At 42.7% G+C, this 23,148-nt stretch overlaps 1 long non-coding RNA gene across 1 annotated transcript; it reads left to right on the forward strand.

The window, feature by feature from the left end:
• The first annotated feature begins 5,669 nt into the window (after positions 1–5,669).
• LOC114231686 (uncharacterized) lies at positions 5,670–6,458 on the forward strand. Its single transcript, XR_003617670.2, has 2 exons — positions 5,670–5,846; positions 5,931–6,458. It is a non-coding gene; the product is annotated as an uncharacterized LOC114231686 (long non-coding RNA).
• Positions 6,459–23,148: the final 16,690 nt, after the last annotated feature.

The raw sequence follows: 23,148 nt of genomic DNA on the forward strand, positions 1-23,148 counted from the left end.
TAGTATTTAGGATGGATTTGCTAGAGAAGAAGAAAAGGTGTGGAGGATGACCCCTAGCCTCCAGTTTGCAGAAGCAAATGCATGCCATAATGTAGGAAGGAGAACCCTGAAGGAAAGGCAGGACGAGGGAACAAGACCAAGGTGCCACAATCACATCCAACAGGCTTCATCACTGGGCTGGGCGTAGGCCCACATTGCTCTTATTACAAAGAAAAGGAAAACAACAACAGTTGAGCTGTTTTTTTTTTGAGTAATAAGTGGGCAAGAACTTCAACATTTAATTTATATGTCACTAGTTTCAAAACTCATTTTAAAACCTTCCTATAATCTTACCAGGTTTTAGGTAGACTGACATTATAACACCCAAATTATTTCTGATCTAAAAATAATTATCCAGTATATTTCTTTGCCTGGAAGAGTGTTGAGAGAAATTATTGGCAAGGAATATTTTTCTATTGCCAAGGAACAGTGAGCCAATTACCAGTAATGCCTTAACTCAGTTCATCCATTCTTAAGAAAACCTATCACAGGAGACACACTTTTCCTGAATGCATTTGGGAATAAGGGTGTGCCAGCAGCGGGCAGAGCATTGGGAGGTGATTATAGACATATGAACTACAAGGAGATCCAGACAAGTTCTATCAACGCCAGGAGCTCTGTTAATAGGTAGGTGGGTAGGGGGTATTGGCAAGAGTGTTCTTTGATTCTGGATCACAGGCTGTACACTGACTGCTCTTGGGCCATATTCAACTTTAAAATGTTTTTGTTTGCTCCACACATGCTATTTTTTCAAGTTGAGCTAACATGTTCAAAATCCAAATTTCTGGCTTCTCTTGAAACATCAGTAGGTTTGGCCAAACTGGGACACATTCCCATGATAACCATCAGGTGAAGCTGAGCAGCCATTGCCCTTCAGATGGGCAGGGCTCTCCTATCCACCATATCCCCATGACTCCCTGTCTTTATCCAACAGTGTCAGCTGACATTTATCACTGCACTTTCAATGTTATTTTTATGGCGAAAAAAATATCTCTCTGTACCCATGGCTCTATTAAGAGTGGGAAAACAAAACATAAACCAAAATGACTGAATGTTTCCAAGAAAAATGGAGAGAACACATTTCTGAACATAATTAAAAACTATTCTGACAGGTGTAATTCACAAAGTGTGTCGTTGTCAATTTCTCTTATCCCCCTGCTCTCTTCATTGGTTTATATTAACTGCCTAGTGCCTGCTGGCTCCTGAATGCTCTTGAGTTTGCAACCTCTCAAGACTTGAGGCCCAGACCAGGGATTCAGCTATAAGGAAGGGACCCAATTTTAGGGGAAAGAAATATGAAGAAGACATGGCCACAAAAAAGACCAATGTTCAGTTATTAGAACCAGGATCCAGGGTGAGGGCCAACTCAATGATAATGATAATTCTGACCATGATAATCACAACAGCTGTTATCAAGCAGTGACTATGTGATAGCACCATATATAGGTACTTTACATATATTTCTTTTAACCCATTTTGCAGATGAAAAATATGAGGCTCAGAGAGGTTAAGTCATTCACCCATGGCCACGTAATGAGTAAGCAAAGAAATCAGGACTCAAAGACCAAATCCAAGGTCCACCACCTGTGGTTTTTCTGCTGGATATGCATATCAGAATCTCTAAGGGAGATACTTGGAAATAATATGTCTGGGGCCCCACTTCCAGAAGATTCTAACTCAGCAAGTCTGGGTGGTATCTAGGTATTGCTATTTATTTACAATCCTCCCCAGGAGCTCTCTATGCACGGCCTAACATCTTGTTGTTGGATGAATGAATGAAGTAGCTAACACATGTAAAATGGTGCCACTAGGACCAGCCTTACAGCAACCCCTCCACGTGAAGACAAGTGCTTGATCCAATCTATCATTCTCAACCCTCCAAAGACAGAAGCAGCATCTGTTGCTCAATGAGCCATTCTTTCTTCAATGTGGCATCCAAAAAAAAAGGCTCTTTCAAGGAACCAATGACAGTATTCTTCAGGGATATGTGTGCAGAGCACTTTGTTCAAGGCTCCCAGAAGGGAGAAAACCCTGGCTTGAAAATGGGGCATGGGGTGGGCAACAAATGATCTCACACATGTTACATGGTAACAGCTGTGGCTCATAGTGATCACAAGCCACATACATATACAGGGTGGGTCCCCAACTCACTCATCCATAAGACGCTTATCTAAAACCAACAAGAAACAGAAAGAAAGGAGACAAAGGCTTTGGGTACCATAGAGGATGTCATGTCCTGAAATTTAAAAATTTCCTTCATAAGATTGTTCTTCCATATATTCAAAGCCAATTTATTCTCCCTCTGGGCAAATATGATCACACCAAAAATTTAGTTTATAAAGCTTCAGAGGTGGTATTATCGCAGATGAGAAAAACTATTATACTTCTTTTGAGCAACTGGGATGTTTTGATATTATGGATCATGTATATAGTCTTGCTTTATGAAGCCCAGAGCAGAACTTTTATTCACGTTCAGCAATTGTGCAAGACTTTTTGCATACATTTCTCTCCACTCACTTTGCTCATCTCTTCATTTTATGATGCTCTCTTTAGTATTTTTAAAAATGCTCCAATGATCTATTTACTATAAACCACTACACCATGGAAATGTTTACAAACCTTTTTTGTTTGTTTTACATTTTTAACATTTCACGGAAAATTAGAAGCTATAGTTCAGGGCTCAGCAAACTTTTTCTGTAAAGGTCAAAATAGTAAATATTTTAGTATTTGCAGACCATATGGTTTCTATTTTTAAAACAACCCTTTAAAAAAAATGTAAAAACAGCTCTGCCGGTGTGGTTCAGTGGTTGACTATCAATCTATGAAGCAGGAGGTCATGGTTCAATTCCTGGTCAGGGCACATGTCCAGGTTTTGGGCTCGATCCCCACTGATGTTTCATCATTGATGTTTCTCTCTCTCCCCCTCTCCCTTCCTCTCTGAAATCAATAATATATAATAAAAGTAAAAACAATTCTTAGCTTATAGGCTTTAACCTCACCAAAAAAACCAATACCAAAGTAGGTGCTGTAGTTTGCTGACTTCTGATATAAATTAAAAATTAAATTAAACTATAACTTACCAGAAATAACCACTATTAACATTATGGTGTATATCCTTTAATACATTTCATATGCACATTTTAATGAAATCTGGATTATATTATACATAATGTTTCATGACCTGCCTTTTTCATTTAATAATGTCATTAATATTTTTATATGTCAAGACCGGATACAGAAAATACCATCTAGATATGGTATATCAATATTTATTCAACCAATCCTCTCTCCTTGAATATTAGTTTTTTATTTTTCACTATCACAGATAATATTCCAACCATTACCTTAGGATAAAGTCCTAGAAATAGAATTTCTAAATCAAATAAGATACATATTATAGTCATTTGATAAATATTCTCAGATAACCTTCCAGAAAAGCTATAACAATTTACACAACACTCCTACCAACAGTATAAGAATACATATTTAATCCTCACCAATAATGGGAATTACCATTTTTTATCTTTACCAATGTGATATGTTAAGGTGGTACATTATTGTTTTAATCTGGATTTTTTGATAGCTGGTATACATATTTGTAACTATGGTATATATTTTTACTGCATTTGTATTGTATTTATTCTTTGGTGAATTTCCTGTTCAGGTCTGAATTAGTTTCCTGTTGCTGCTGTAACAAATCACCACTTCATGGTTTAAAACAACGCAAATATATTCTCTTATAGTTCTGGAGACAAAAGTCCAAAATCTTACAAGGCTAAAGTCAAGATGTCAGTGGGGCTGGTTCCTCTACAGACTCTGAGGGGAGCATGTTTCCTTGCCTTTTTCTGCTTTTAAATGCTACCTGCATTCCTAGTCCACACTAAGTAAAGCAGAAATGCCAGAACTCTCATGAAGATGGTGGAAGAAGGGATTAAAGAACATAGAGAAGTGAGCATACTAGAGCAGACATACTATCAAGGCCAGGAAACAGGGGTGGGGTAGGACTGGAAGAAGGGACCAGCATCATGGAGATACTCAGTGTGGCTCTCCTCTGTAGGCCAGAGCTGATGGCAGAAAATGCTGTTATAGAGACCGGGCTCCCTGACAGCAATGGGAACGACAGGATCCCAACTAATCAGAGGCCAATCAGCAGCACTTAAGTGTTAGAGGCAAGGTGGATGTAATTATCCTATCTAATAAAGAGGGGATATGCAAATTGACGTCAGACCATAACAAGATGGTTGCACCCACAGTGGAGGCAGGGATTCCGTAACACAAGATAGCTGCGCCCACAGCAGAGGCCGAGTTCCCATAATGAGCCTTAACAAGCAATCAGCAGGCACCTGAGGCTACATGGTGCTGGGCCGGGGCAGGGGACCTGAGGCTGCGCCCCCCCTGCCTGGTGGGGCTTGACAGGGGACCTCAGGCCGTACCCCCTGCCCCAGCACCAGGCCAGGGGACCTCAGGCCATGCACCTCGCCTGGGTGCCAGGCTGAGGGACCTGAGGCCATGCCCTCCACCATGCAGGGATTAATGGGGGACCTCAAGGCACGCCCCTCTGCCCCAGCGCCAGGCTAGGGGACCTGAGGCCGCGTCCCCCGCCCTGGCCTGGGATGGGGGATCTCAGGCCGCGCATCTCGCCTCGGCACTTAGCACGGGGACCTGAGGCTGCGCCCCCTGCATGGTGGTGCTTGATGGGGGTGGGGTCCAGGGACCTCAGGCTGCGCCCCCCACCCAGCCGGGACTGATGGGGGTGGGGCTGAACGGGTCTCCAGCCCAATGGGGATGGGGCCGACCGGGTCTGGGTCTCACACGATTTCAAGGTGCACGCGGGTGGGTGGGGACATGACTCTGGTTCCTGTGGCGTGCCCCAGACTCTGACAGGAGGAAGATTTTCATATACATTTTACTAATTTTCTTTCATCTCTGACACTTCTATTATAGAGAAAGGGCAAATAGCAATATTAAAATATTTCCTCTAATTATTCCCTTTTAATGTGCACGAATTTCGTGCACCAGGTCACTAGTCTTATAATATGCAGCAAGGTCAGAGGGGCAGTCTGCGAGGCCTACTCCACAGAGATCTAGGAAGATGGTTAACAGAACAGTGTTTCTGAGGGAAAGATAAATGAGCAGCCAACAACAGTACTGCTTAACTCATGCAACCAAAAAATGAAAATCAAAAATAGAAGAGTTGGAGGTTGAAGGCATCTGTCCCACTAAACAAATCCTAATCCTTTCCCAGTGTATGGACCTGAGACATTTTTCAGACCATAAAACCTCTGTCTGAAGGTGAGCCTAGGGATTCTGATGCCGAAGGACCCTATAACACCACAGCAAGTATATATAATAACAATTCCCTCATCTTTCCCAGAGGGACCTACAGAATTTATTCCGGTAATCATAAACTTAGGAAAAAGAAAGACCCACACATTTTGAAAATTTTTAAACACAGGGTCTGAGTTGATACTGATATCTGGGGACCCAAAGGATCATTGTGACCCCTGTTAGAATGGAAGTATATGGGGGATAGTCAATAAAAGGAGTTCTGACCCAGGTTGAGGTCATAATGAGTCTGTTAGGTCCACAGACCCACCCAGTGGTTTTATGTCCCCAAGTGACCCATGGAGAGATCTTTCAGTGGTCCTTTGCCCAATTTTAAGAGTAAATGGACAGTGCAGTGCTCATGGCCTGAGAAGAACATGGTGTCCCAGGGTCCAGAGCCCTCAGAGTCACCTCACCTAGTAAACCACCTAGATCAACAGAGATGCTGAGGGAACCAGAATAGATAGAACAGGGGAGAGATGGTGAGTATCAGGTGTCCCCCCGCAACAGCCCCAGTGTTGGGGTCTGAAGTATGTCCCACTAACTTCCTCTTGGAAATTTCCTAGGAAAAGAGACCACAGAACTTTGGAGAGGATGTTCCAGATGGGATGAACTTACTAATCAAAGCAAGTGAATGCAAGTGGATGGGCTGTATGCTGTGGTTGTCCAGATCCTCCCCTTCAGGGACCAGACACTGTTCCCCCTGCTGTGGGGAGGGCTGGCTGCTCACCTCACAACTGCACCCTCTCCAGGAACTGCCCTTGGCCAGAGAAAACCACCTTACCCAAGTTTACAACCCTTCCCCAGGGACAGCTGACATCCAGTAACTGTTCTACTCAGGGGTATAAAGACTCTGTATCCTTGCCTCGATTCACATCTGAGGGCTCTCCTAGTTTCAGAGCTCCCTGTGGGGCCAGCCGAGGTCCCGGCTGCAACTGCATAGAAGTTCGTTTTCTCAGCCTGACCCATCCTGCCTTCCTAATTCCCTCACGGTGTGTTCCAAACAACACCCCTGCATGTAAACCTCCTACATGCAGAACTCTGCTCAGAGTCAGTGTTCTGGGGAATCTGACTTAAGACTGCTTTGTTATAAATATTTGTCTTGCCTGTCGTTTATGGCTGTAGTGGATCCTGTGGGGCTCTACCCAGCTCCCCTTTGCTGGGTCCATATGCCTGTCCCCCAACTGCTGGGAATATCTGCTGCTGGGAATAACTGAGTCCCTCACTGGAACGTGCCCTCATCCTCAGGAAACTGCCTCATCCCAGGGGAGCAGTGGTGCCCAGTGACTGGTGATGCAGGGAAACAAAGGCATAGGCCCACGGCCTCAATTTGGGAAAGCCCTGAGGAGCCATCGCAGCTCCGGAGCTCCTTCTGGGACCATCTGAGGCACTGAAGCCGACATGCTGCTGCCTCTCCCTCTGCCCCCTCCTACTGACATCCTCCGCAGAGCACTCCCCAGTAAACCTTCTGCAGGCTCTTCTCCATCAGAGTCTTTTTCCTGGGAGCCCAACTTAATATAATGGTGGTTCTAATTTTCAGATATTTTTTAATTTTGTGTTCAAATTTATCAGTCTTTTCCTTTGCATTTGCCTATTTTTTTTTAATTGGGCTGTTTTAACATTTTAACTTTTTAAATGTGATTAACCAGTCATCCTCAATAACCTTTGTTGAATAACTCAGCTTTCCTCAATTATTTTACATGTAACATTATACATGAAATCATTGTATTTATTTGGGCACACTTTTGGAGTTTCTGTTCTGTTCCACTGATCAGTCTATCTCTTTTTGGTGATAGAACATACTATTTTAATTAAATTTTATTTATTCATTTTTAATTATTCATTTAAAATTAACATTTTAATTAATATTTTAATTAAGTCATTTTATTAGCTGCAATTTGCCTTGTTTTGTTTTAGGCTACCTTGAGTCATTTTAGGAATAAGACAGAACATTTATATCATAAACCTTAATACCTAAAATGTTATTGATTCATCATTCCACAAATAATTATGGAACATGATTGCTAGGACCTGAGGACACAGAACATACAGAACAGACTGGGGGACAGCAGGCTGGCACACACACTCAATGAGGACACAGAACATACAGAACAGACTGGGGGACAGGAGGCTGGCACACATACTCAATGAAGCCCAGACATGCAGGACGCAGTAAGTGCATATAATGGGGAATATATACAAAGCATCACGAAAGGTCTCCTCAAGGAGGTGATGTTTGAGCTGGGATCTCAACTAGGAAAACTCATCTAGGACAACTGAGCAAGTGACCAGGAGGGTTAGGGAGGATGCACTCCAGGCAAGGGCAGACTGCTGGGTGTGCAGCCTCCGGCTGAGATGGGATAGGGAAAATGCCCAGGCCAGGCAGGCACGACCCCAGAGCCACTTAAGGACTTTTTCCTGAGATTATGAGGTGGCCACTTAAGGCTTAAAAAACAAATAGTTTGATTGAGATATAATTCATATATATAATTCAACCATTCAAAGTATGCAATTCAATGGTTTTTAGTATATTCACACATATGTGCAACTGGCAGTAGAATCAATTTTAGAACATTTTCATCAACTCAAAAAGAAACCCCATATCCTTTAGAAATTGCACCCCACCCCCAGCCTACTTCTCCAGCTCCAAGCAACCACTAATCTACGTTCTGTCTATAGATTTGCCTATTCTGCACATTTCATATGAATTGAACCATATAATGTGGTCTTTTGTGACTGGCTTCTTCTTTCACTCATCACAATATTTTCAAGGTTACCCATTCATCAGTTGATGGATACTTGGGTCCCTTCCACCTTGGTGACTATTTTAAAAAATGCTGCTATAAACATTTTGTACAAGTTTTTGTGTAGGCAGTTTTCACTTCTCTTGAGAAGCTATCTAGGAGTGGAATTGCTGGGTCACATGGTAACTCTATCTGTAATAATAAAAGCATAATATGCAAATTGACCGAACAGCCAAACAGCAGAACAACCATCCTGACAACCTTCTGGACGAAGCCAGGGCTGTGAGGGCCGAGGCAGCCAGGGCTCCGAGGGCTGAGGCAGCCGGGGCTGCGAAGGCTTACTCTTGCACGAATTTCATGCATCAGGCCTCTAGTGTTTAATAATTTAAGAAACTTCCAGATTGTTTGCAAAGTGGCTGCACAATTTTACATTCCTATCAGCAGTATATGAGGGTTTCAATTTCTCTACATCCTCACTAACACTTGTTCTTATCTAACTTGTTGATTCTAGCCATTCTAGTGGGTGTGGTTTCGATGTGCATTTCCCTAATCACTGAAGGCTTTTAACTGAGGGCCTGATATAGTCAGAATTTTGAATCTTCACTCTGGAAAAAGTACTTGAGGACAGAAAGAAGCCATGAGAATATGGTTTAGAGGCCATCAGAGCAATCTGAGGAAGCTGAAGTAGTAGCTTAGGCTATAATGGAAGAGATGGCAAGATGAGAGTTGGCTAAATAGAAAATAAAATCTATAAGGGTTGAAGGTCATTAAAAGGGGCACAGGGAGGGGTCAAAGGTTACTGGTTCACAGAACTGGGTGGATAAAAATATTTTTTAAATTGTGGTAAAATACACATAACATAAAATTTACCTTCTTAACCATTTTAAGTGTATAGTTCAGCAATGTTAAGTATTTTCACATGTTGTACAACCAATCTCCTGAACTTTTTCATCTTGCAAAACTGAAACTCTATGCCCATTAAACAATAACTTCCCATTTCCTCCTCCCCCAAAACCTTGGCAATCACCATTCTACTTTGTCTTTATGAATCTGACTACTCTATACATCTCATATAGTATTTGTCTTTTTGTGGCTGTCTTATTGCATTTAATATAATGTACTAGTTTCATCCATGCTGTAGAGTCTGACAGGTTTCCTTCATTTTTAAGTCAGATCACAGAATTTGTTTACTTACCAACAAAAACCACAGGATTATCTAAAACACTTTATTCTTCAGTATCATATGCTAAACTTTAATTTAAACATATTTCAGATTCAGATTCTCAAGGTTCTTCTAACTCAGTGCTTACCTTTGCCAGATATGCATAACATTATGCTGATACCTTGCTGTTCATGACCCAAACTTCATGAGCTTGACCCCTTTAGCATCTTTCAAACTGACAGAATAATTCTCAGGCAATCCAAAGGATAAGGGGCTTTCATCTGAATTACCTATTCAGTTATTTGCAGTTTAATTTTTCTTTGAATTATATAAATGGAAACTAAATAGTTTTGTTTGAAAATCAGTCCTAACCCTTTCATAATTGTAGACACCTGCTATTTCTCTATTACATAAAAGTTAGTCACATCTACCTCCCTTAAATCTGAAATTTTTATTATCTATTCTGAGAGATTGGGCAACTTCTGCTACCTTTAATCATGTCGCCTTCTGCATTGACAATAATTTCATTACTTCATTATAGTGTAATCTTTTAGAACTCATAATAAGCAATAATGTAGAATCCAAATGCAAGTTAAAATTCGAGTGAGTGGAAAGTCTCCAATGAAACAAGTGACCATAGCAACTGAGGTGGAAAAAAGATGAAACCCTAACTACACACAGACGATGATAATCATCAGAACTATTCCTTTGCCTGCTGGAGAGACACATCCCAGTTTCAGAAACATTAAAATGTCCAGGGAAGATATGCATCCCGGAATCAAGAAGACATGGTGAATGGAGAGAGAGAGGCAAAAGGAATATAAAGAAGGTTTACAGAGAGCAGCAGAAATTGCTAGTAGGCGTCAGGAGAATGAAAAAAACAACAAAATAGATAACAACCACACATTCCTATCAGCAGTATATGAGGGTTTCAATTTCTCCACATCCTCACTAACAGTTGTTATTATCTGGGTTTTATAGCCATGAATCCTAGTTAGGGACAAAAATTACATGCCTTACCTAACTCCGCAGAGTGAAGTAGATGACAACTAATGAGGACTGAGATAAGGATCTTGAATCATCAATAAAAGATTGAATTAAAAGGCCCACATCTTAGAAGGTGGAATATTAATAGTGCTTATCTCTGATTAGGGGAGAAAGTTGTTACAAGTATTTTCTTGTTTTTTTCTACAATGAACATACATACGAAAAGTGTTACATTATAAAAATAATTAAGAAAGAAACACAAAATGGCCAATATTTTAAAAGAAAACAGTTTCTGGTGTTTAAATGTAAAAACCGTAGTTCCCCCAAAATAACTGCCTTAGTACAATTCCTGTCCTGAAATCCAAAATAAAGGAGGCAAAACTGCACATGGAAACCTGCGTCATCACCAATAACACTTTGGTTTTGCTATAAAGCACTGCTCAGCGAACAAGTAAGCCCCTGTCTGACCTACACTCAGTGCTAATTCTTTAGCTGCTATCTCTGAAGGTCACAAGAAGCCCTGCTGAGGAAGAGATAAATGGTAATGGTTTTCGTAAGGACGGAGCCTTGTTTGGGGCCTACAAGTCACTGCAAATGCCATCCACACACGCCACACATCAATCCTCCCGGGAGAGAGCAAAGGTTTATAAACTTTGCTTAGCCGTCAGACACTGGTTCTCGGGGCGTTGTGGGCCCAGCCTGCAGCCTTGCATAGTTCATGCTGTTTGGTCATTCTGGTCACCATCATCCTCCAGGAAGGAAACAGGAAAGCTTTATAAACTCTGCTTAGCAGTTCCCTCTGGTGCCCTGGACAGTGCCTGGAACACAAAAGGGGCCTAATGATTTGCTTCCCGATGGAATTAGAGCCAACTCTCCACAAGATTCCCAAATCTAGATTCAGTCACTACGCCTCATCTTACAAACTGATTAAAACAATCAACACAAATGATAGGGATATCCCTGATGTTCTTCTGAGGGGAAGAGCATACCCACTTGTGAAAGCCACAGAGGCCACAGTAAAGTGGCGGATCACAGGATCCTTCACACATCCTGCATTTACCTTTCTGCTATAAATATGGGCTCCTGGTCCAAGGGCCCTGACAGCTGGTGCCTCCCCTGGCAGGATGGGGCTGGGAGTCTGGAAAAAAGCAGAGATGAGCAAAAGAAGATCCATGCCAGGGAGTCCAGCCTAGAGGAGGAGACAGCTCCTGGCACATCACTCACCCTGAGTACAGACTCATTGCTCCTGACGGATGAGAGAGAGGAGATGGCAGACTCAGTGGGAAGAGAAGCAACCAGTCAGCAGTGCAGCACAGAAGAGCCAACATGCTACACCCTCACACCTGGTGGGGCCCTGGGGATGCTGGGTCCTGAGTTTGGCCTCATAGACTGGGCTGGCCATGCCACCCTGCCTTGTAGAGCTCACAGAAGCTCTGGGGGGAGGGGGGACCCTGAGGCTTTACAGGCTAGAAACAGGTCATCACACTATTACAGGAACATAGGTGGGCAAGGTGCCCAGGAGCACAGGAGGCCCCTATAGTGCAAAGGAAAGAATTCCATACTGGGACCCAGGACCTCAGATGGTCATTCACTCAACATAAGCTCCCAGTCCAACCTGCCCTGCCTTACAGGCCTATAAACCAATAGGAGTAACACTAAAGATGAGACAATTATTTCACACGGCCAAGAGGACTACTGCACTATTTGAAGCCCAACTGTACTACCAGTGCCCAAGTCCTGCCATCTGCAGTGGTTATTCTCGTTTCAAGAAGATGGGTCTAAGCCACTTATACGCCAGACCCAGGCTCCTGACCAAAGGAGGTGTCTGTCAAATTGCATACTGGCCACCCCAGGACAGATGAAGGCTTGATCCAGACAATAATCTGGTCAGAAATGAAAAGTCCTACTCATTGGCTTTTCCCATATTAATCATCTGAGGGCAGCTGAGACAGGTTTACAACATCTTACAGATATTCAAGCCAACTTTTCAGAATTCTTTTCTGGGTTTTGTGGTGGTTGTTGGCTGCTTTTTCCCTCTTTTTATATCTCTGTCATTTTCAGCCAATTATGCCTACTCTGCCAAAAATTTTTTTGAGAAATGAACCCAAAAATGCCTAAATACAGAGTTTGGAAAATGGCCCTAAAGCACAAGTCAAATCACATAATCTCTCTGCTCAAAATCCTGGATAGTATCATAGTCATAAAACCTATGGGGATCCAATCCTTCTCTCTGGCCAGTGTGATCCATAGCAATCCATCACTCTGCTCCAGCCCCAAGAGCCTTCTGGCTGTCTCAGGTTCCCTCACAAGCTGCCTCAGGGCCCCCACAGCTGCTCTTCCACTGGCCTATCCTTCATCACATCAAAGGCTCTCTTTCTTCCAATACGCAGTTTCTGCTCACATGCTACCTCAGAGGACTTCTCTAGACATCAGAGCTCACCTAGCCCCTAAATCATTATCACTCACCCCCTTACTCTGCTTCACTTTTCTTTTCTGGTGACATGGTTTATGGCCAGCTAGCTAAGATGTTGATTTACGCATAGTTTGTCCATCTCCTTCACTAGCATGCAAGCTCTCTGCAGGGGATCTTTGTTTTGTTCACTAACATACCTCCACTGCCTATAACACCTGACCCACAGTAGATGGTTAACATTTGTTGAATAAACAGTGTGCCGACACTACTACACATAAAAATCCAGTATTAGGGACTATTCATTTTTTGCCAACTCATCATTTTGGACCTAATTTTCACTTGATCATACTGTTTTCAACCAAGTCGTTTTAGAACCACTTGTTTTCAGCCAAGTCAACTGATACTGTCCTGGGGACACTTCCAACCACTGTCCAGCTCATCCCCTGGCACCTTAACCACTTATTTATTTGGAAAGCAGGTCTAATTCCCCAGATGAAATTTGCCCAATTCCAGCAGCACCTTTACTGTGAGGTGCTTTGCTAGAAAGCCTACCTGCCATCCCAGCATCTGGCATAATCAGGAGGCTGGTAATACCAGAGCTCAGGAAGGGTGCAATTAGTACTTGACAAGCACTTTATGGCCCACAATTTAAATGTCTATGGCATTGTAATTCAGTTCCTCCATGAGGCAAACATGATACTAACCTCATCTGGAAAACTGGAGGAAATGCCTCCTCATATTGATGGCTTCCTAATCAGTACACGTGGGGAGGTGTGGCTCCCCTACCATCCCACCTCCAAATCTTGAGGAAACTTTAGCATCCTCCTAAAATTCATGCCCTTGACTGGTTATGCATCCACTGGCTCCAACACACATGTTGACTGAGCACCTACTGAGGGGAGCACTAGGATGGTTTTGTTTCTCCACAGGGCCTCAGTTTGACTGGGGAGGAATGAGTGTAGATGACCTTGAAGGCAGTCCCCACCCTCTAAGTGTTTACAGTGGAGCTGCAGAAATGAAGCTGAAATGACTCTGAAATGCAAACAGTTCATATAGGACAGTGGTCGGCAAATCGCGGCTCGCGAGCCACATACGGCTCTTTTGGCCCCTTGAGTGTTCTAACGCCACTTCTTCAAAATAGACTCGCCCAGGCCGAAAACCGACTTCTGCGCATGGGCCATGAAGTTTCAATCGCACTGTATGTGCACGCCCGCACGTGGTATTTTGTGGAAGAGCCACACTCAAGGGGCCAAAGAGCCGCATGTGGCTCGCGAGCCGCGGTTTGCCGACCACTGATATAGGAAATGCTGAAAACGCACTTAATAAAATTCAGCACTCATTTCTGATCTAAAATAACAAAACCAAACTCTTAATAATGAGAGAGAAGATAGACAAAGTCTGTCATAAACAACAGCCAGCATGCCCAGCAATAGTAAAACAGCAGTCAGTCCATCGACCAAGAATATGCTCACGACTTCTACCCAGTTCTGTTCTCAAAGTTTACAATTCAATCTGTGGATAAAGAAGCAAGGTAAAAATATTGGAAAGAGGCACAAGTATTGCTACTGGCAAATAAATGACTACCCAGAAAACCTAAGGATGCCTGTGAGAAACTATTAGAACCAATGAGAACATTCAATTAAGTGGCTGGTGATGAAAGTAATATTCACAAGTCAAAGTTTTCTACATACCAGCAATAATTAATTTAAAAATACAGTAATGAAGGGGAACCACTATAAAGTAATCGGATAACACTCACAATAGTAATAATAATAATAATAATAATAATAATAATAAAACACTGAGTAATTAACTTAGTGAAACAAGTAAGATTTACATGACAAGGGCTACAATGTCTGGAACTGCTCAAGAAATATTTATTGAATGAATGAATAACTATCAATTTTTCCAGAGGGATATGACAGGTAAGAATGAAAGAAAAGATGTACCCTGTTCCTGAATGTAAAGACTCAATACTGTAAAAAACTTTATTCTCCCCAAATCAATCTCTACATTCATCAAGTTCCAACCAATATATTAACTTTTTATTATTTTTAGAACTCAAAAAATCATTCTAAGTTTCTAGCATAAGGATAAACAGGTAAGGATAGTTAATAAAATCCTTTAAGAGAGAAGTACTATTATGGAGAAGACTTGTCTTAGGGATATTAAAGTATAATATAAAGCTAAGGTGATTTAAATAGTGGGGCACTGACCCAGAAAACATCAGACATACCTATGGGACAGAACAGAAAATTCAGAAATAGAGCAACTATTTCCAGTAAGTGGAGAAATAAGTTACTCAACAAATGATATTGGGACAGTGGATTAAACATTTGGAAAAATATATTACAGGTTCATGTCATAAAAAAATAAGTTCTAAATGTATTAGAGAGTTAAAAATTTTAAATTATCCATGCAACCAAAAGAAAATCTAAGTGGTTATTTATAAAGCCATGGAGTATTTGCAGGATGTTCTAAGCATGGCACCAAAAGCAGAAAACATAAGATATAAATCTAGCTATGTGGAATTTAAAAAACCCCTATGTTAAAAAATAAACATATAATAAAGCAAGAGAGAAAACTGGAAAAAAAATATGTGCCACATACATGGAAGGGGGAAGAATTTTAATGTATAAAAAAGCAGTTTCACAAATCAGTAGAAAAGAGCTATGCATTTTAATTAAAACAGGCAACAGATATGACAAGTCAATTCACTAAAACAGAGGGCTCATTAAATACTGAAATACATTCAACCTTTCTGATAAAGAAGTGCAAAATAAAAGCTTATCAATTGCCCAACTGGCAGAGCTTTAGTTTTTGTTTTTATTTAGTAATAACTCCCACTTATGTAATGAGGTAAAGGTCTCCCCCCTCTCCCTCACCCCCCGCCCCCGCCTCCCTCCACCCGCCATTGCTGTCTGAGAATTTCAGGTGTGCCTGCAGGCAGCTAAGTGGGCTTGATCCCTTGTATGTCCTGCCTCTGAGGTCTTGGGCAAGTTACTAAAACTCTCTAAGCCTCAGGTGTTTTATCTCAAAAGAGGAATAATAACAGTTTCTATCTATGTTATGAAAACTAAACAAGATGATGCATATAAAAGCACCTGATTCTGGTTCAGAGAAAACTCTTTAGAAATGGCAGAGAGAGCTAAGTATTAAAATATTAAAATTGAGCATACCCTTTAGCTCAGCCAATGCTAGCCTGAAGAACTAATCACGAAGAAGCACACGTACTTTGTTTCAAGACTGTATGCTGCAGCATTGTTTAGAACCACAAAAACTGGAAACAACCCACATGTTCAATAACAGAAGATTATACAAATTAACTATGGCCTAGTGGACTATTGGGAAGCCACTTAAAAATAGGGAGTAGAGGGTCTGAAACGGCCTGGAGAGCTCTTCATGATATACAGAGTTAAAGAAAAAACAACAAGTAACAAGCAGCAGAAAATCTGAATCTTATTTTTTAAGAAGTGTGATGATACATGTCACAATCTCAACAGTGATTATGTTAGATAGTGGGGTTATGAGTGATTTTCATTTTCTTCTTTTTATTTGCATTTTCCAATTTTTCTACCATAAACATAAATTACTTCAATAATAAGCTAAAAACACTGCAAGTTATCTTTTTTTCTTTTAGCTCAAACTCTGCAAATATGAAAGCTCGTTATTAGGATGGTTTTTTCAAAGATACAAATGGTCTTGTAAGTGTGCATTCCCTTCCCAGCTGGAAAAAGTCCAACAGCAGAGACAGACTCTATTGGCACAATATTGACTAAAGCCCCCCAAACAGAAATTGCTCGTGGTACTCAAAGATATCTATTGATCATCAGTACATTTGTCCTCATTCTGAAAAAGGAGGCTTGTGATTCCAAAATAATGGGAGATCAAGGCTAAATACATTTTGCCATACTCCACAATAACATTTTCCAAAAAACACAGAGTGAGAACAATGTGTGTGGTAGAGATGAACTGTACCCCAGTCCAAAACCTCTCTCCTTATAGATCTGTATTTTGTCCATGTGGTGGGCTCTGCCCAAGTTCCCTGCCCTAAGGATGAAATTCTGTGCTTTCCTCAAGGCCAGCTGCTGCATCACCACCCTCTCTCTGAACTGCTCCACCCGAAGCAGAATGCACTATTCCACAGAATGACCCTTCCACTTCCGGCTCCTCCATTTGGTCTCACCTGTGCTTGCCAGCTCTTGGCCACATGGCTGCCTACTTTAGGATGCCTGGATTTTATCCCCAACCAGCCTGATGACCCCCTTCCCATAACCCCTGACACCAACTGCACACATGTTCCAGCTCCAGAAGGACAAGGACCATGTTTGGTACTGCCCACCAGGGCCCATTGCAGTGCCTGGCACACAACAGTCTTACATATTAAGCATCAATAGAAGGAAGAGAATGGGGGGAGGGGGTAACTTAAGACAAAGCCAGAGTCACCAATAGGAGCTTTTCTCTAGTCTGTGGACATCTTAGATAGTATCACTGGCATCGTCTTTCCCTGCACAAGCCCTGAAAGAGAGCCCATTCTCAGGGACCCAGGGACTCCAGCCTACCTTTCCCAGGTGGCCTGAATTTACATCAGCACATGCGCCGAGCAGCAGACCCTAGTTGCTCCCTCCCCACAGAAATCATAATGAATCATGGTCAACTAGGGCTTCAGTCTTTTTTCACACCAACTCCCTTTAAGCCTCATCAACTTTGTCCTGCCCTTAAGCAACTGGTTTTTTTGAACCCATATGCCAGATGATACAGTGAATTCTGAAAGAAAAAAAAAATTGGAATCCTGGAGCAATGAGGGGAATGTAACAAGAGGAAATTTGTTTTCTAGCTCTGCCATCTATAATATTTGCTAATATCCTAGCTTGACATCATCAGCAAAATTTGACCAGTATGACTTCTATGACCTTATTCAAATCACTGACTAAAGAAAGAATACATACCTTCTTTTAAAGATATATCTATAATAATAAAAGCATAATATGCTAATTAGACCGAACATGCTGCAAGGGAAGCCCAGGTCCCCAGTGCCAGAGGAAAGCCGGTGCTGGCAGCCGGGGGAAGGAAGGCCTATTCTTGCATGAATTTTGTGCATCGGGCCTCTAGTACATATATAAATTTAAAGGCCCAGGCAAAGAACAGAATCCTTTTGACAACCACCACAGACTACTTGCAGATGAACACATTTTGGACTTGAGATTCAAACAAGAGATACACCAAAATGGACCATCTTCTCTACCTGGTTGAAAAGTTACAAAAGATTTGTATGAATTCCACCACTCAAAAGGTAGGACAAACTCTTCTGGAGGAGGCCACTATTGTAATGAAGACCCCGGGTTTGAGTTCCGGGCTCCTGCAGTCTCACTGTGTGCCTTAGCAAGTCAAGGCTCCCTTATTCTCTGGGTATCTTAATCCATTTGGTCTATTATAGAGTGAGTGGCTTACAAACAACACAAATTTCTCACAATTCTGGAGGATGGAACATGTAAGATGAAGGGATTAGTAGGTTCAGGGTCTGCTCCCTGGCTCATAGACAGCCATCTTTTGCTGTAACTTCACCTGGTGAAAGAAGCAAGTGAGCTCTCTGGGGTCCCTTTTACAAAGGCACTAATCCCAGTCATGAGGGCAAAGGTTCCCAATCACCTCTCAAAGGCCCCACACATAGGGAGTCAGAACTTAACATATAAATATTGTGGGGGACACAAACATTGTCTATAACTTGGGGCCTCAGCTTTCTCTTCTGTAATGTGGGGATACTTATAAGTTTATCTGTGGGAAGCCTGGTGACCGGACTACTTGATCGTGGGAGGTCCCTTCAGAAGCCAAACACAAAGACAGTGGTGCATGGTGGTTAGGGATGTGAGCCCTAGAATCAGACTCTTGAATAAGTCAGTTGCTAGCCATGTAACCTTAGGCAGGTTATTGAACCTCTCTGTACTTCAGTTTTCTCATCTGAAAAATGGGGGCAATAAAATGCTTACCTCATAGGGCCTTGATGCCAAGTAGATGATCTGCTACAACGAAGTGCTTAGAACAGAGGCTAAGACATGGAATGTGTTTATTCTGAAGAGGCTGATAGTACTGATGGTGGGTGACACTGTGGTTTAACTGGGCAAGTTCCTGCCTGCTCCCAGGGCACCTAGACAATAAAGCATGATTCCCACATCCCAGGTTTGTAGAAGACCTTATACAGCTCCAAACAGGAAGAGCTGGACTGGAGAAAGCAAACTGCTGCAGCCAGCAGATGGGCCAGTATCATCTGCTAAAACATTCTCTATTCCAGACATCTCCTAGCCGGGCATGTCTCCAGAGGACTCAGAATGGTAGGGGTTTGTGGCACTGCTGTGTCCTTCCTAACACTATTATGTCAATTATGATTATTTATACCATACAAAGATCTGAAAGCTTCTAAACTGGCTTCTTTTCAGGATATATTTATTTGTTTTTTTCTGGTGGGCTTTAAATCCCCAGTGACCTCCTGACTTCTAACTTATACAGGAGGAAGGAATTCAACTGCCCATTTTCTGCCCTGAAAAGTACATTCTGACTTAAAAATAAGAATAGATAGTTCAATCTTTACATCTACTGCCCTATTTCATCCTAAAACCTAAATGATACCATACCTACTTCAGTCCCCATTATTTTCACAATACTGCTTTTTCTGTAGCTTTTATGATTTCCTTTTTCCCACGTTCAGACAAGTGTCAGACAATAAATAGGGCTCTCTCACCGAAATACTTAATCTCAGATATTCCTATCTTGACTTTTCTCGAGGGCTTTCCAACACCATTATCTGATTTAAGCATAAAATCTCCTGGGGGAGGGGAGTCAGAGCAGGTACCCCATCCCTGCTTTACAGATAAAGAAGCCAAGGCTCAGAAAACCCAATTCCCACAGAAAGACCCTGGGGTGGAGCCTTCTAAGATTCACACCTATATTCTGAATGTGTCCTTTCCCTTCCTTTCAGCATCCCCTGAGCCATCACAATGCTCTTTCTCTAAATACCCAGAATGGATCCATTTCAGTAAAAATCCAACTCAGACTTTACACATTACCTTCTTATCAGTGGGTGTGAGAAACCACTGCATTGCTCTGCTCCGAATCTCTTCCATCCTGATGGGTTTTAGGAATGGCCTCATCACTGCTCAGAGAAGTGACCTGTGGCAGGCTGGAAAAGGGCTGGAACCTATCAGGCCGCAAAAGGAAATCCATTCAGCATCCCAGTTGGGCAGCAAGAGTTCAATCCTCTCAAAATGGTCTGCTCAGTCACTGGGATGCAAATGACAGCAGCAGCCCCGGAGTCTCAGGGGACAGAGGGGGTACCTAATCCTTGCCAGATACCTTGCCACACTCAGAGGCAGGTCTCCCAGGACCTACAGTCTGTGGCTAACCCCATGTCAAAAAGGGAAACCTCTGCAGCAAGACTGGCTGCCCATTTTTCTATTGTTAAAATTAGAATGGCCTCATGGCAGGCTCACTCCTGAATCTAAGCAGTGTCACATAAGGCTGGGCCCTACTCCTGTTAAATGCTCTCAGGCATCCATGGTGTGCACAGCTCCCACTGGGGCTTTTGGGGATAAGTCCCCTCATCCTTGCCTTCCCAAGACATCTTATAGTTGAGAGGAAGACATTTAACTACAACTTATTCTAGATGCTTCTGGAAGACAGCCTACGAAGGTCAAAACACCTTAGCACCTTGCCTTTCCGCTTTCACAGTATTATAATCCAATAATAGGCCCTCCCAGTATCAGGAGGTTGAATGAATCACCCACATGAATATCTCTGTGTCTTTATAAAGATGTCATTGGAAACATCCAAAAGCCCTGAATAACAACCCTGAGTTAATTAATTATTGTGCTTAGCTTAAGGCGTATCTTACATCTGTAACTCTTTACAACTTTTTTAGGTCCTTTCACTTAAATCTATTTCTCTTCCCCTCCCTTCCTCTGTCACACCTCTCTCTCTCCCCTTCCCCTCCAGTGATCTCCACAATAACTTCATGGAAAAGAAGGGCAGCCATTATTGTTCCCACTTTATATAATATAACCAAGGTGTGTAGAGAGGTTAAATGATTTGTTCAATGTCATCCACTATTGAGTATCACAAATGGGTCACCCATGTCAAGTGCAGAGTTCTCTCCCCTGAACCACCCTGCTCTCTAAGCTAAAAAATGTGTCCCTGGAGCCTGAAGGGAAATATGTTCTCATCACACAGGACGACTCTCTCTCACCTTCAAATCCAGTAGTCGATTGGAGCAATCATTCCTCACAGATGCCTGTTAATGTTTTCTCCCTCTGCTCCATTAGAGGCTCAGTCATAATTTTACCCAAAATTGTTATATTTTACATTGTGTTTAGCACCACTTGTGCAAAAAGCATTGGCTAGCACTTGCACTGTGCCAGGGGCCAGGCTAGGTGCTCGGACACAGGCCTTCATCCACTCACAGATCTTACCGAGCACCTGCAGGCTCTGTGCTGTGCACTTCGGGGGCTGGCCCAGCTCAGAGTGGTGTACAATAGCCAGCAGTGACAACACAGAGCTCTAAGAACCTCCCTGGGACATCCACCTAGTCCAGAGGCCCAAGGGAGGTTCACCACTGAGCTCTCAGTGCACCTCAGATTCTTCTGGAAATGGATGGGATGTAGAAACAACCACTTAACTTAGAAAACCCATTCAATCAAGCTCAGACACAGATCACACACTTCTTCATTATATACACTGAGTGGCCAGATTATTATGATCTCTGAACACATAATAATCTGGCCATTCAGTGTATATCCTATATAATAAAAGGCTAATATGCAAATTGTCCCCTCGACCAGGAGTTCGACCAGAAGGCAGGCTGGCCAACCACCTATGTCCCCTTCCCCTGGTCAGGCTGGCCGGACCCCACCCATGCACGAATTCATGCACCGGGCCTCTAATATATATATAAATATACTGAGTGGCCAGATTATTATGCGTTCAGAGATCATAATAATCTGGCCACTCAGTATAGTCCCCCACTTAAATAAGATCCAGTTTTTATGTGACTACATAACATTTTACATTTTCATATACATTATAATAAAATAGCAACATGTACTGGGTGCCTACTCAATGTGGCTCCCTATGCTCAATACTTCACATAAATGTTCTATCTCAACCTTCAAAATAAACTTCTAAGGAAGTAGTATCCCCATTTCACAGATGAGGTCACTGAGGCTCGGTGGGTGAACAGCACCAGCACACACACACAAGTCATCTGATTCTCTTTCCACAGTGCCCCACTGGCTCCCCATCATACAGACTCACAAATCCCTCAGCATTCATCCATTCAGTCATTCCGCAAATATTTATTGAGTACCTACTATGTGTTAGAAACTGTGCTGGGCACTATGGCTAGCCAACACAGACCTATTCCTGCACTCACAGAGTTCACAGTCCCCTGGGGAACAGGGGAACACCAATGCTGACCAAACAATCCAACAATGTAAAATTGTAATTGTGATAAGCACCAGAAAGGAAAGTTCACAGTTCTTAGAGAAAACATGCTGAGGTTTTTTTCCTAATCAGGAAGGTTAGAGAAAGCACACTTGAGCTGGTATCTAAAGATGAAGAGAGGTGGCCAAAGCATTCCAGGCAGTGGGAACAGCTTGTGCAAAGGCTCTGTGCAGTGGGGAGCACACTCACCCTAGAAACTAAAAGGACCCCAGAGGGAGAGGGAAGAGTACTCAGAACTGAAGCTGGGGAGTGGGTAGGGCAGACTCTGCAGAACTTCCAAGGCCAAGGGAACTGTTTTGTTTCCATTCCCAGAACAATGGTGAGTCCCTGCAGGGTATTAGGCAGGGAAACCACAGATGAGGTTTCCAGAGGGCTGGGTCGTGTTGCTAACTGCCCTCTGCACCTGGGGGACAGCCCTTGCACCTGCCCCAAGCTGCACATCACACTTCTCATGCTGCACGATACGATCCGAGTGGCCTCCCCATGTGCCTTTGAGAGCACAGCTGTTCTGAGCTCATCTCTACATACCCCCTAACCAGCCCCAGGCCTCGTACTTGGTGCTTAGCCAGTATGAGCTACATGTATAAAGGAAGCACTGCTGCTGCCCTTGAGATGATCCAAGTCTAACAGGAGACCCGCACAGACGTAGACACTAACACTCCGAGAAAGCACTACAGGAGGTGACAAGTTCTGCAGGTACAAGAGGAGCAGAGAGAGGATCTGTGTGATCCAGGTGTGTAGACAGACACGCCTAAAGTGACTAGAGTACAGCGCTGCCTCTATGTGTGACTGAGGGGGCAGACAGGGAAATGGGTGAAGATGGGACTGAATTAGAGGGAAAGGCAAGCAGTTGGGTAAAATTCACCAAAAAAAATTTTAAAGCATCAGCTACTAACAAAACTTGCCACTTGCTTTCAATGGGAGCAAGACAACTATATGAAGATGCTGTTTCACTTAGCGCTTGAGCTTGCAGAGATCAAAGTCTGACC

This window comes from Eptesicus fuscus, chromosome 15 (genome assembly GCF_027574615.1).
Source record: "Eptesicus fuscus isolate TK198812 chromosome 15, DD_ASM_mEF_20220401, whole genome shotgun sequence".
NCBI classification, from domain to species: domain Eukaryota; kingdom Metazoa; phylum Chordata; class Mammalia; order Chiroptera; family Vespertilionidae; genus Eptesicus; species Eptesicus fuscus.